We start from the raw sequence: 14,291 nt of genomic DNA, 5'->3' as shown, positions 1-14,291 counted from the left end.
GGCGTCTTCCATCATGCTTACGGTCCAAAACTATAGTTAAATTTCATTCAAGGTCGTATCGAGTCTTTCGTCGTATTTTTAGTGTATTTTCCCACGATTTCGAAAAGGGTCTTGATTACTTCCACGGGCCACCTGGCCTTAGTGTCACAAACTCTCAGAATGCCTTTTTACCCAAAAGAACGCTGACTCTTTCAAACATTGATATATATAGGTCTATAATGATGCATGTGACGCTTTTCCGTTATTTTGCGGCAGACAGTTTACTAATAGTGCATGGAAACCTTGATCCCTCTGAGTTGGTGAAGTATCAAAAGAAGGCCCGTGATTCAGTTATTTTAATTGCTTCCACCGCAATTACACCTGATGAAATACTTCAATAAATAGAGTGATTACATCGGTATATGTGGAACCAAGATGATTAGAGAAGAAAATGGATGGAAATCGAGAGTCTGAACTCTTTTTCTTCCCTATTCAGTTATTACTGGACGCTTGTAATTTCAAACTAAAACCGGTTACCCTTTAAAGTTTGCACTCTTAGTTAAGAACACCAAATATTTGGCTAAAACGATATTGCATAGTGTTGAATTTTCCTCTCTTTTACTCCATACGGCAGTACATTGATTGCATTCCGAGGTCAGCCAAATTTCGAAAAGGGTCTTGATTACTTCCACTGGCCATCTGGCGATAGTGTCGCAAACTCTCAGAATGCCTTTTTACCCAAAAGAACGCTTACTCTTCCAAACATTGATATAAATTGGTCTGTAATGATGCATGTGACGTTTTTCTGTAATCTTGCGGCAGATAGTCTACTAACAGTGCATAGAAACCTTGATCCCTAGGGTTTTTCCAAACTAAAACCGGTTACCCCTCAACAGTTTGCACTCATAGTTATGAAATTGGAATATTTGGTTAAAACGATAGTGCACAGTGTTTACTTTTCTTCCCATTTACTCCATACGACAGTACATTGGTTGCATTCCGAGGTCAGCCAAAAATGACGTAACATCCAATTTGCTTTGCTTTGTTGAGATTGAAAACAGGTTTGTTTGTACCAATGAACTACGCAGGGGACTACAAAGAGGGGTATGCGATTGGTCTGGTGTAAGATGAGCCTCTCCCTGAGCCCCTCCCTACCTATATTTCTAACCAGTTCAACTGATCATTCGTACTAAAAAATTTATCTCACCAAACGCTGAAAGTTTACATGTTTCAAATAATATGCAATCACAAATTGTCGCAGCATTGAGTAGCCAATGCTTCAGCCCAGGAATCAAAGGGCATTTAGAGGCAATACAGACAGTGTACAATTCACTTGCTTTTCAACCAAGCAACCAGTCCTCTTCAATGGACCTCATCCACTGAATTTGTTTTTTGCTTCATCTCAGTCGACAGTCGGCCTACTTTTAGTATAATGGCTGAAAGCCATTCCTGTGTCGTTGTTATGAACCAAAATTCACTCCTAGCAAAAAAATATCATACTTTAAACATTTGTGAAAATTTTGAAAGGGGTAACAAGTTTTGAACCTTCGCATCATTAAAAAGAAAGATCAGTCGAAGGTAACAGAACGTAAAGGTTTGCCCAAAGTTAAACGAGAAATAACTCCACACTGTCCTCGAGTTTTCATTTCTGTAGAAAAAACATCATTGATTGTCCCCTGAAGTTTGGCTCTCTAAAGAATATCTTCTGCAGTTTTGAACTTGAGAACTAATAATGAACAACATAAAATGATAACCTAAATCACAGACATCATTCCCCATGATCTTGGCTATATTTTGGGGCAAGGTCGCAAATTGGTAAGTTTAGACATTCGAAATTGTGACAATGTAAAATTAAATTGATTAGGTTCAGAATAAGCAATAAAAAAGTCCAACAAATGCAATATAAAGACGTCAGAATAAACAAAAATTTAAGAAATTTCAATAGTTATAATGTCTCCTCGTTTACAGGGAGTTACATTTGTATCTCATATTTACCGAAGCATGCAAACTCAATGTATCTACAGTTGACTAAACCACCAAATGCTCTCATTAAAGTGCTCCATCACAGAATGTTGGCGTCACGTGGAAAGGTAATTATACAGACCCAAAGTAATATCTTGCAATTCAAATGTAAGGAAAACAGTCAAGGCTTTAGCTAAAAAAGATTTAAACATTTCATTTTGTTTCCTATCCAGAAATTTCCCGTTTGCTTTTCAAAACTGTCAAATTGAACGAAAGACAGAAATAAAAGAACTGCTTTTTCGGGGTCATAAAGAGACTTCCTCTCTCCAGAAACAAGCCCCTGTTCTCTCAAGAACATGGGACTCGAGCACTTCTTCCCAACCTCTTTGAAAAGAGTCAGGTGTAGATTGGAACTCTGCATGTGCATGCATTTGTACCAATAGCTATGTTTCTGAGAAGTCTCCCTATTATGTGACGACTATTATGTCCTCCACGACGATGCAAAAAAAAAAAGTAATTTATGATTTAGTACAGCAACTGTCATATCTGATTCCTACGACAGTCATTCTTGTAACATCCTTTTAAATTATCTCCGAGCTTATACAATATTTCAGGGCCTTTAAAGTAAGCTCACTTCTAGGGAGTAATTTTTCCACTCTAAGACTTGAGTGAGGGAAAAATCAATCAACCTTTTCAATCTGGCCAAATTAAAGAAATCTGTAATTAAAAAAAAAAAAAAAAAAGTAGAAAGAAAATAGGAAAAAAAAATTGAGAATTCCTTCTCAGTTCTTCACATAGTTAATCACAGCTCTGCACATTTTGGAGAACTGGGTGAGAAGAATTTGATGAAAAATCTTGCTCCATTCTCGACTTGTTGTAACTATTGTGCAAATGTGATCTAATTGAGGGAGCATGTAGACTAAGGGGGTAAGAACGTAGGTGTACTTACAAATGAGAACGCCTATCAAGGAATACCTCTTAAGGTAGTAGGTTACAATTAGGATTTTACATCCTTTTTTTTTTAACAATTTAAATGTGACCCTTGAATAGTACCTCAATAAAACTAAAGTAAGAAATTACAGCATACACCAAAAAGCTAATAATATACAATAATCACATTATTAGAAAGAAATCCACTTATTTTTCATGCAACTAGAGTTATGACTGATAGGATGGGGTGACTGGGGACATGTAACACCTAGCCCAACTCCACCCCTCTTGGTCCCATCCTATCATTGCCTTATCTAGGATTTTGAGATCTTCATTTAGTTCCTCAGCACTCCCTGGTAAACAGCACTGTTGCAATGCAAAGGCGTCCAGTTACAGGGTAGTGGAAATCTCTATACCTGAAGAACTCTGATAATTGTTTGCATCTCCAAGAGGCTGCAACTTGTTTACATTCCCTCCCAAACCAAGGCAGTTTTTCGCTGCTCTGAATCCAATACACACCACAATTAATAGATTCCAATGCATATAAGACCTTTTCATGTATTCCGTCATTTTCTTGATGCAAGCTAAATAAGAGTACTAAGCTTGTTCTGTGCCAATACTCCAATTCATTTCATTTTCATCAGTAAGCATTGCAACCAGTCACTCGCTATAGACCAGCAACTGAACAAACCCAGCCAGCAAAATCCACCTTTTTTGACTCAGATATCTTGATGAAGACATGATCCTGGAAGAATAAGACAGAGTAAAAGAGCAGTGGTCTTTAAGGCTTTTTCAACTAGATGATTTTGCTTTGAGGCAACCCTCTTTTATTCGGGAAATCAGTCCCATTTTAAAACCAATGTAGACTCCACTCAACATTAACAAAATAACACATCACTCAACCACCAAATATCTCACCAGCACCAGAGTCAAAAAGAAAACTACCTTTGTCCAACTTACAGCTAATCTCATAAACAGTACTGGTAAAAAGTATAACACATACATTTCTGGATGGGGCTATTAGTGACACTTTTGGTTTTCCACCTTTTTAAAAATAAAGTAGCCTTAACCCTTTAATCTCTAAGAGTGACTAGCATCCAGTTTCACTCCACTGTATCACTCTTGAGGCAAACAGTAAGGTCATGATGATAAAAGAAATAATAACCAACTTGAGAGGTTCTTGATTGTTAAATAAATTTTCTCAGTACTATAGGAAATGTATAGAGAGCACCATGGAGAAAGTGTATACTGATTTTGGGGCATAAAGGGTTAAGTCCTTCAGTTTCAAATTTGGGCAAAGTAACTGGTTAGATGAAAGACCCAGCAGAGTTTTCAAATGTAGAGGGGGAAGTTTATGTTTCTAGGTTGTTCCCTTCTTTGGCAAAATGTTCTACAGTAAAATTGTGTAACCACAAATCTGCCTTATAAGCCCAATCTCTGGATAGGATGCTCACCCATCACCTGTTACCCCTCATACAGGCCATGAATTATTCACTTTTCTGTTTGGAACTCAATGCTGCCTTTACATGCCATACTGAAGGTGGGGTTTTCTGCCATTTCAAAAGGTAAAATCATGATGCTATTGTAAAATCCCTAAGAAAAATTCCAAGTTTATTTTAAAATAAATGTTTTCCATAGCATCAATGTTGTGTGTGTGCAATGCATGAAAAGCACTGACCCCAGCCAACAGACAACTTACTCAAATAAACCACTACAACTCGTATGATAAATTTTACAGAACTTACCATTAACACTTTGAGGTTAGCTCTTTCTGAAGGATTCTTAACAAGACTGAAACAGATTGAAATAGATTACTGTGAGATTTAGCTGTTTTCTAGAATGTCCTGATCTCCAGTGCATCTGGATATACCACAACTTACTCCCCTAAACATTAAGGTCCAAGTTTGACAATAACTATCATTCATAACCATCATATGGAAGAGTGTGGGAAACATTGCCTACCATTTGTTGACAAACTCACAAAACTCTTCTGAAAATTGCTCTGGTGGTGGCTGGGGAGGAGGCTATCCAATAAAGAACAAAAATGTATAACTTCAGTGACAATAATATACCATTCTTCAATAATATACCATAGTTTCTACAAAGATTTTCCGAGAGATGATTACACAATGCAGCAATCCTGAACTTGCTGCAAACTTTACATCAACACAGAAATGCACGCTTCTCCAAAGATATTATTAGGAGATCAAACTGATCAACCAATATGTTACTCAAACATTTGGTTAGTCAGAACAATGGAGGGAAGAAAAGCAATTCAACTTGCTTACTCTGTTTACACAAATTTTATGCACATCCTCTAACTAACTCGCAAGATAAATTCCTTAAAAATTGATTCACACAACTTTCATCAGTTTGCTGTTAAGACTTTTGGCATCACCTCATTCACAATATAGTCCAGTAATTCAAATATCGCCATTGGCATTGCATCATTGCTCACACCACTGGGTGGCCTTGTTCCTGGAGGTATTCTCTTTAGATGTGATGGACTTGTGCTTATTTTGGTTTTCTTCAGGTGGTGGAATTGGATACCTTCCAATTGCCATCTCAATCAATGATAATCCAAAACTCCAAATGTCAGATTGAACTGTGTAGTTAGCTCCTTGAAGTCTTTCAGGCTGAGAATTTAAAATGTCAAAGATTAATTGCAAATAATGTGAATCTTCTGTATCTTAAGTTCTCTTTTCATGGCTTATTCTTACTTTTCAGAGTTCATGCACTTGGACAAAATAATCTCTAAGGTTTATTTGATTAAAAGGAAATTTTCTAGGTTACAGAACTTACTCAAACTATGAATGACATACATGTACCATGTATCTCCTTTCAAGTATTAGAAACATCTTTAAGCCTTCCTTCTCACACATTTTCAACCTCTTTCTAACTTGTCTGTGGATTGTTTTCTTCAGCGTCCATGTTGGATTTTAACTGTTACATTTTAACCCTTTCACTCCCAAAATCTCACTGTCAATTCACCTAACAGTGTGCTATACACTTATCATAATTCTAGCTATGAGAATTTGGCCTTGAATCAAACAATATCCCCAGCTGATATTTTCTCTCTCCTTGTCACCTCTTTGGTTGAAATGCTATTGATATGGTAAGGAGAAATTACTCATTGGTCATTCCAAGGAGGTATAAAGGTTAGAAACATGTAATTTCTTTTAGTACATAATACCAAAACTACCATTCACTTACTTAACTTATCAACATATTCTCCTTACCAACATGTAAGATCATGTGCCAACAAAAGAATTTGCCATTGAGTCAATTAACTGTCCACTGACTCCAAAGTCACAGAGCTTGATTTCACCACGGGAGTTTACTAAAATATTTGAGGGCTTCACATCTGATTAACAAAAAGGAACACTTGTTGTGATGATCACACTACTTTGAGCAAGTTTATGAAATTGGAGTATTACACAATTTTACCGGATTACACTATTAAATTTGACAAAACATACCTAAATTTGTTAGGAGGCAAGAATATGGTTCCACTATGATAGGTAAATCATACTAGGTAAATAATGTTAAAAATTGGGCTTCATACATTCCAATGATTTCAGCTTTTAGAGGCAGCAATCGCACATGTTCAGAAGTTTCAATAAGAGCTGGTAATCATGAAATTTGCCATCTACTTTACTGTTTTTTCCCTCTACTTCACAACTCACTGACAACCATAAATGTTACAGTTAGTAAGAGATTGTGATGTGGACGGAGAGAGCTCACAGGTATGCAAAACTATCTAGTTGCCCTTGCAAAATGGATTTTTGTGAATTTTCATGGTAAATTCAGACTGGGGATTCCCAACCATAACAACTCTGGTTCTAAAAACCTAGAAATTCCTAGAAATTCCCAGAAATTCCCAGAAATTCCAAGTCTATAGCCACTCAGAGCACCAATGACTTTCCCTGAAAAGCTGTAAATTTAAAAAATTCCTAGGAATTTCTAGGAATGTTTAAGAATTACTGGGAATTTTAAGTAAAAATTTGAGGTTAATGATATAAAATAAATTAAACCCAGCTAAAATTTAAGTATTCAATGAAATTTATTTACAAGCTTCATTAAGGTTTACATGTAAAATATTTTTGATTAATTATTAATATCAACATGTAGTAATATTAGGATGGAATTTGATTTATTTTTCTTTTCTTGAAAACTTCATATGGTTTAATCCTCAATTACAGCTATTCATATAATATAGTCCTAATCAATCATTAAATTTGGTTTGACACAAATTGTGAATAAAATCTGTTGATTCTTTTCCATAAAATACAATATCTTAAATTATATTTGAAAACCAAACACTCTTGGGAGTGAAGGGGTTAATTACAGTTAAACAAAACTGATTTTTTAATTTATTACACCCATTTTGAAATCACTGATGGTCCCTGTAATCTGATTGGCTCTAATTGGTGCGATTTATTCACAAATTGCACCATTTTTTGCTTTAAATCGCATCTTTTCCCCAGCCAGTGAGGAGGCTACACTAAAAACAAAACAACCAATCAGACTTCAAGGCTTGTTTAAAGTAACCCATCATATTGCAGGAAGATGAAAGACATGGAGTATCATATGGCAAATTTTGCAACTTTTGTTTCCAAAACTCTTATTTTTTCCTCCCAAAAAATGGATGAATTTAATTTCAAACCAGCTCAGTATTGTATTAATAAAATATTTGAACTGACCAAGTCCTGTATTTGGGCGATTTCAAAACGGATGTAATAAAGTGGTAATTGAACCTTGTGTTGTGCAATTTTGGTCTGAAATCATACTTGTGATTTCAAATCGAACTCGTGCTGCGCGCTCGTTCAATTTTGGAATCACGCGTATGATTTCAGCCCAAATTGCACTCCACTCAGTTCAATTACCATTATTAAAATCCTGTTGTAACTGTAACAATATATTAGAATGAAGTTATCCTAAACTGCAAACTTAGCTGCTGTTTGTATTTTTTTCCTTGGGCTCACAGTGAGTTGGCCTTGAATGAGGTTGTCTACAAGAAGCTTGACCATTTTGTATCTGGATTCCATAACATCTGAATTTGAAAAAAAATATATCTATATATATATTTTAAGCTCAGACCAGGTCTTTAAGATATCTATAAGGAAAAGGGCATTCATTGGATTCTCAAATTGAGAAATCTCTTTTATATTGAATTACTTTTATATTGGAGTTAGTACATCTCTCCCATAGATTTTATTAAAAGAGGGCTGAATAAAATATTTTGTTTTTAGGGCTTCTTTTTTGAGGGCTTCTTTATGTAATAAGTTTTGTTTAATAACAGTTCCTATTATGAATCTTGAGTGTTCCCAAACGTGACTAAAGGAATCTTGAAACCTTACTGATAGGTTGATTTCATTGTAAAGCATAAGCTTAAGAAACTGCGGCATGCAAGTGACCGATTCGATTCTCAGAATTATTCTAGTTTCAGTTGCGCCGAGCGTTATGTAAGCTTAATTCAACCCGTTACATCTATTCTTTTATAAGATTTTGATCACGTAACGAATATCGTAATTTTTACTCACCACGAACTTTCAAAATCGTAGCTTTACAGATGGCCACTCGACCATTATTTGTACCAAAAAACAATAGCGCAAACAATAGATTACCTTTGGGACTATTCGCTTTGTTTTCAAGAAGTTGAATTTTTTTTTTTAAGTCTTTACTCAAACCTTTAAAAAATCGCCGTTTTTTAATGAAAAATTGCGCTTAATCGAGCGCTGATTTAAAATATGTAACAGTCAAATAAAATATTACTATGCTTTATGAAATCTATAAATCAAAACAGCTTAAATTCCGCCTCATATTAGCCTCAAAATTGTTGTTTTTGAAAGCAAACATTCGTAAAACGATGAAAATAAAATCGATGCTCACCTTTAAAGTTGTTCATTGTCGTTGTCGTTTTTCCTTTTCTCTTTAACAGTAGAGTTGCTTATTTTTCTCTCTTCATTGAATGTTTATTTTCATCCGCGGTGGTTGTGTAGACAGGCACCAGCACATACAGAGGCACGAGGAGCTTAGTTTTTATGATGTCTTTCGAACATCATATACTTAAGCGAAACAGTTGAGAAAAGTGATCAACCTATGAAAAGTACATTCAAAGATGAGCGCCAAATGGAGTCTTCTTTGTTTCCGACACGGGGATGATCACGTGGATCTTTTAGGACTTGTCATTGGCTAGCAAAGTGAATCCGCTGGCTTGCTGATTGCAGTGTTAATTAAAGTGCACAACTTTGTTCTGACTTCTCCTACCGGTTCTACGCTTCTAGAGGATAGATACCTTGGTGATATAAATAATGATGTGAGCTCACTCTATGTAGAAATAATCGACAAGAATGGATTGCACTACAAATGCACGATTTGTGGCAGAAAGTTGTCGAGGAAACAAAGACTCGAAACTCACTTGAGTTGTGTTCATGGCAAAGGTGAGAAATAACACAAGCCAATCACAATTTTGAATGCGATTACAAATCGTCTTTTACCCTCATATTTATAAAAGAAGGATACCACATTAGGAAGTATAAGAGATACATAGATGATCCCAGTGCGTCTTACAAAGGAGAAACATTTGTACAAGAGACAGATTTAACTGTATGCGATTACAGAGGTGCTTTGGAACTCTGGTCCACAAATAGTTGTGCACTGTCCAAAGTATAAAACAATTTTGTTGATAGCTGATAGACAGAGAAGAACAACAAGTAAACTTTAGAGCTGTTATCATTGAAGTGTGACTTGCACTTTTCATTTGTATATAAAGAAGGACTTGTATTTTGCACCAAAAATAAAAAGATGTAATATTTTTTGGGAGATCCAGTGATTGTGACATATAAGACATTAAGTTATGAAAGGAAACTTGGTTTGTACTTCTCGCTACTAACAAGTCTTGTTTTAAAAATATTTTCAGATCAGAGTTTCAAATAAAGTAAACTGAAGACGTCATTTAAAAGGTGTTTTTTCTCAAAGGGAACATTGACAACCTCTGTCTTGTCTGCATGCCAAATGTTTGCAAAGTGTGTGGATGATCCACAAGTATTTGTAAGAATAAAAGCAGCAAAACAGATTACAGCAATCAGTCACAAAAACAGAGCAAAAAAACTGAAAAAAAAAACAGCAACAACAATCATGAAGAAAGAAAAAAATAATGTCAACAAAAAATAAAAATGTCAGCAAAAAGTCTCTGACAGTGTTTGAGGCAACTGAGCTTGACTGTTCCAAGGTTTTTTAACTAAGGCAACCAGTAATGTAGGTTAGGGAAGTAACTTAAGTTCATAACTAACAAAGTTCTTTAAGTGTAGATAACAATGTAGTTATTGTTAATTATTGTGGAAGTTGTGTACCAAGAAACAGCTAATGAATGTTTGATGATTTTGGCACATCAGTGAACATGAGACATTTTGCATCACAATAAAGATATTTTATGATCATGGAATCCAAGAATCCTCTGAGGTTAGAAAGCAAATCTGTGATATGAGTACATTGGGTTAATTGACAATTCCATTTAACATAATTGACTACTGGTTCATGAGAAAATCCATATTAATGTAGAGATTTACTAAAACTTAGTTTGAATAATAAATTTCATGATCTTTAAGTTATAAACATATACATGTATGTATATCTCTTTGTAAATTTTGTATAGCATACCTTTTATTGAGCCAAAGTTTTAAGCATCTGAAATTACTCTTTTTGTTAAAACCTTCACATTCAAGGTATTGAAAATTTCTTAGAATTTATGTGGACCTCAGGGTATTTAAATTGCCTCAAATTCAATTCCCAGAAATTCCCAAGAATTCCACCCTTCTTAAATTATAGGTAGTTTATATAGCTGAGAATTCCTAGGAATTCCCAGAAAACTGGGAATTCAGTTTGCAAGGGTTATTTACATAATTGGGAATTTTTGAGAATTCCTTGGAATTCCCAGAAAACCGGGAATTCAGTTCACAAGGGTGTACAAATGATAAATAAATTTATTTAATCAATTGTCTCACAACTTTAGGTTACTATCAATAATGAAGGGAAAGCTATCATAGAAGGCATGCAATATCTCAACTGCTTTGATTCACATCTTTGTCAAGAAATGAGTTGGATGGTTGCCTATTGCAATCTACAGTCCAATTTGTATTAAGTGGTCACCCATGGGGAATGGTGGGGTGACTGTTCAATAAAGGTGACCAGCAAATGACTTGCATGATGTTCGCACATAATATTTTCCTAACAATCCAAAGAAGAAAGATAATTTTTAATACCCTTTGGACATTTTAACTTAAGGTGCTAACATTGATTTTGGAAGATAAACACAGAATGAATGAAATGACTTGAAAGGTTACTCTGAGTTTTATTTGTGTGGCTCTGCTTTAAGTGACTGTTCAAATAGGCTGTTGGGCCTGTCTGTATTTCAGGCTTGAGGTGAAAATTACAGCAATTCATGGGAAAAGATTTTGGGACTTAAACTACCAACAGCTTAATACAGGGTGATTGCTTAATATGGTGCTGCTTAATACAGGTTTGACTGAATGTAGCAGAAGCATCAAACAATCCTGCTCAAAAGTAGTAAAGCATAATCATTCAACCTCATCACTGAAAAAAACTTGCAGTATGGTAATAAATCCATTACACTCTTAATTAAGTAGTACCGGTAACAAAAACAATCAAATGTTTCACTTATCTTATATAATTATATCATTGGCTAAATCTATATACTATTATTAAATAGATGTACAATGCATTAATAATATTATTAAATAGATGTACACTGCAGCACTCATTAGTAAGAGGATGTTGCCTTCTGGATGGAACAAGCAATTTTGTACCAATAACAATTTACCATGGTTACAACACCTACCTCTGTGTATAATATTGTGGTTATCTCTAAGGTAGCTTAAACCTTTAAAATCTGTAAGAGAACAATTTTCATACAACTGACACCTGGGTAAGAAACATATTTCACAACCCAAAAATTGATCTTAGAGCCCTGCATATGCAAAGTCTTGTTTGAACAGAAATTTATAGCCAGACAAGTACAATGCATAGAGAGCAACATGTCTAACTATTCCACAGAAAGGAGGATTACCTTTTGAGCATGTGATTTTCCTTGCTCTCTCTGCACAGTGCAAGAAAACCTAAATTTGAATCCAATCCCATAAATAAAGCTGGATTTTACATCTTTCTTTTCTTTTTTCAGCCTTGATGGCTGCAGCATAATTTTGGACGTAAAATTCCCCTTTCTCAAAATTCAAGCTTTTTCTTATCCTTGAGGTAATACTATGTACATTAATCCTGGACTACACATAGGTAATTGTCCTACTATCTGCTATACATAATATATATAAAATATAAACTAGTTCTTACCGCAATTGTGATAACTCACAAAATATCAGGTACTAGATCAACCTTTTTCAATATTTGATCCAGGGAGTCACCATCCTGAATACGAAATCAATAAGATAATTATTTCACCTCATTAACACTTTCACTTCCAAGAGAAAAATATTGGCAACAAACTCAGTGAGTCTGCCACCAGGCAAAAGTTGCGCTACGTTCTTCCCGAGCCTCAACGTGATCTTGTTTATACAGCACCAGGATTGTTTAAAGAATCAAGAGACTTTGACATCAGCCTCCTTTCTCTACTATTAAAAACTCTTTCTCCGACGCAACTACCTCCTCTGTGCAGCGGATGGGATGGTCCCCCAAGCACAGGTGATTTTAGCTCGACTGCAGACATCGTCAGAATTAAGTTTTACTGCAATGATAATATTCATAGGTTTCACAGCGGAGAGTCGAGTGATGCAGAATTTTGTTCACTCTGGGATGAAATAAAAATAGTCCTTTTACGTATAGCTTCCCATATCAGCGAAGAAACAAAACTTGAATGGGAAGAAGCAATCAACAGGCTGCGGCATGATCCCTTAACCCCAGAGGCTGCAAGAAATGCCGAGGAACTACAGGAAATGTATCAGAAAGACATGATCACAAAAGAAAGTCTTGCATCAGGGTTCGCTCGAGTGGAGGGGCAAATTCAAGACCTGGGGAATCAAAATGAACAGCTTCGCGAATTGGTGACAAACAGGCTGGCTCTTCATCGGCAGAAGGAGGGGGTCGGTTTAAGGAAGAGACTGGCTTACTTTAAGAAATTCAGTGAATATTGAATTATATAGCCTACTTTGCCATTATAAGAGAAAGTTTCTATGAAACTGTGATGCTGCGTCGGTGGGAGAGTGTAACAGGGTAATTTCAAGTGAAATAGAGTTCATTTGCTTGGATAGAGATTAGGTAATTTAGTATTATCAACTGAGTTGATAACGTAAATTGGCCACCGTAAAGAGTTTCAAAGCTGACGTTAGGAGCGTTAGCCCTTCGTCAGAGAGAATGACGAAGTTGAAGTGATTACCATGATATTCTGACCAAAGTAATTCTTCTTATCACAGCTCCCCTTCGTATTATCATCGATGTCAGATCGATGACATGCCGCAGCTCTCGAGAGGAAGCTCCAACGACGACGAAATCCTTTCTTCCGCAGCCAACTGCTTCAGCCGACGAACCTCCGGCGACTTTGACAATCACAGCTAATCAGCCCATACAAAAAATAGGCTTGGAAATACGTCGACATTACGATCTATCAACAGCTGAGGAAAACACATTTGTTCAACGTCTCGAGGATGTCGTACTGTTTGATCTCGGGATGGTTCTCAAAAAAGCATGCAAGGGGTTCTGGATGACCCTACCATGATCAGCGAGCTTGAAAGGTTAGTTTACACGGTAACCCTGTACGATGCTTCAGGGCTTGTCAAGAGACATACTCTTTCTCATTTCTATTGGTACCACGACAGGCCGCGTCCTTATCTAGCTTGGGAAACATTTTTCAGTGTCTGAAACAAGTCTGCTAAAAACAAAGGAAATTGAATTTACTTGCTTCCGATTTTAAGACCTTACAGCTAAAAACCTAACCCTAATACCTTTTTGCGTTGTTCACGTCCAGTGTGAGCGAACATAAAACAGTAAAGATCTTACCTTCTGTAAACAAAATTATTATGTCTTTGGTCTCGTGAAATGTTGCAAATTTCCTCAACACTGCCTCTAGGTTTCATTCTTGCAAATTCCAGCTGTAAGAGGCATCATGGTCAAATGTGGTTAACGCCTGGATTCCGAATCGAGAGGCCCGAGGTTATGATAATGACAATGACAATCATATCGATAACGAAGGTATCGTCATCGAAGATAACATCATCGACATCGATGACGACAATGACGATGACGATGAATATAATGACAATGAGGATGATGAGGATGACTGTGACGGTGAGGAACCGATAGACCGACATGCTATACAGTAAGTGTTAGTTACTCTTGGCTAATTATCGCAAACGAAACCGGGATAAGCCCTAACAAGATGAAGCAGTTGCCTC

The 14,291-nt window shown here is 36.0% G+C and overlaps 1 long non-coding RNA gene and 1 pseudogene across 1 annotated transcript; one reads left to right on the top strand and one right to left on the bottom strand.

Moving 5' to 3' along the window:
* Window positions 1-1,906: 1,906 nt before the first annotated feature.
* Window positions 1,907-9,003, bottom strand: LOC136280212 (dual specificity mitogen-activated protein kinase kinase 1-like; annotated as a pseudogene).
* A 134-nt stretch (window positions 9,004-9,137) lies between these two features.
* Window positions 9,138-14,288, top strand: LOC136280214 (uncharacterized). The gene is made up of 3 exons (XR_010717190.1): window positions 9,138-9,314; window positions 13,314-13,631; window positions 13,967-14,288. It is a non-coding gene; the product is annotated as an uncharacterized lncRNA (long non-coding RNA).
* Window positions 14,289-14,291: the final 3 nt, after the last annotated feature.

The sequence above is a fragment of the Pocillopora verrucosa genome, chromosome 4 (assembly GCF_036669915.1).
Source record: "Pocillopora verrucosa isolate sample1 chromosome 4, ASM3666991v2, whole genome shotgun sequence".
Classification (NCBI taxonomy): Eukaryota; Metazoa; Cnidaria; class Anthozoa; order Scleractinia; family Pocilloporidae; genus Pocillopora; species Pocillopora verrucosa.
This window is presented reverse-complemented; position numbering and strand designations above follow the sequence as displayed.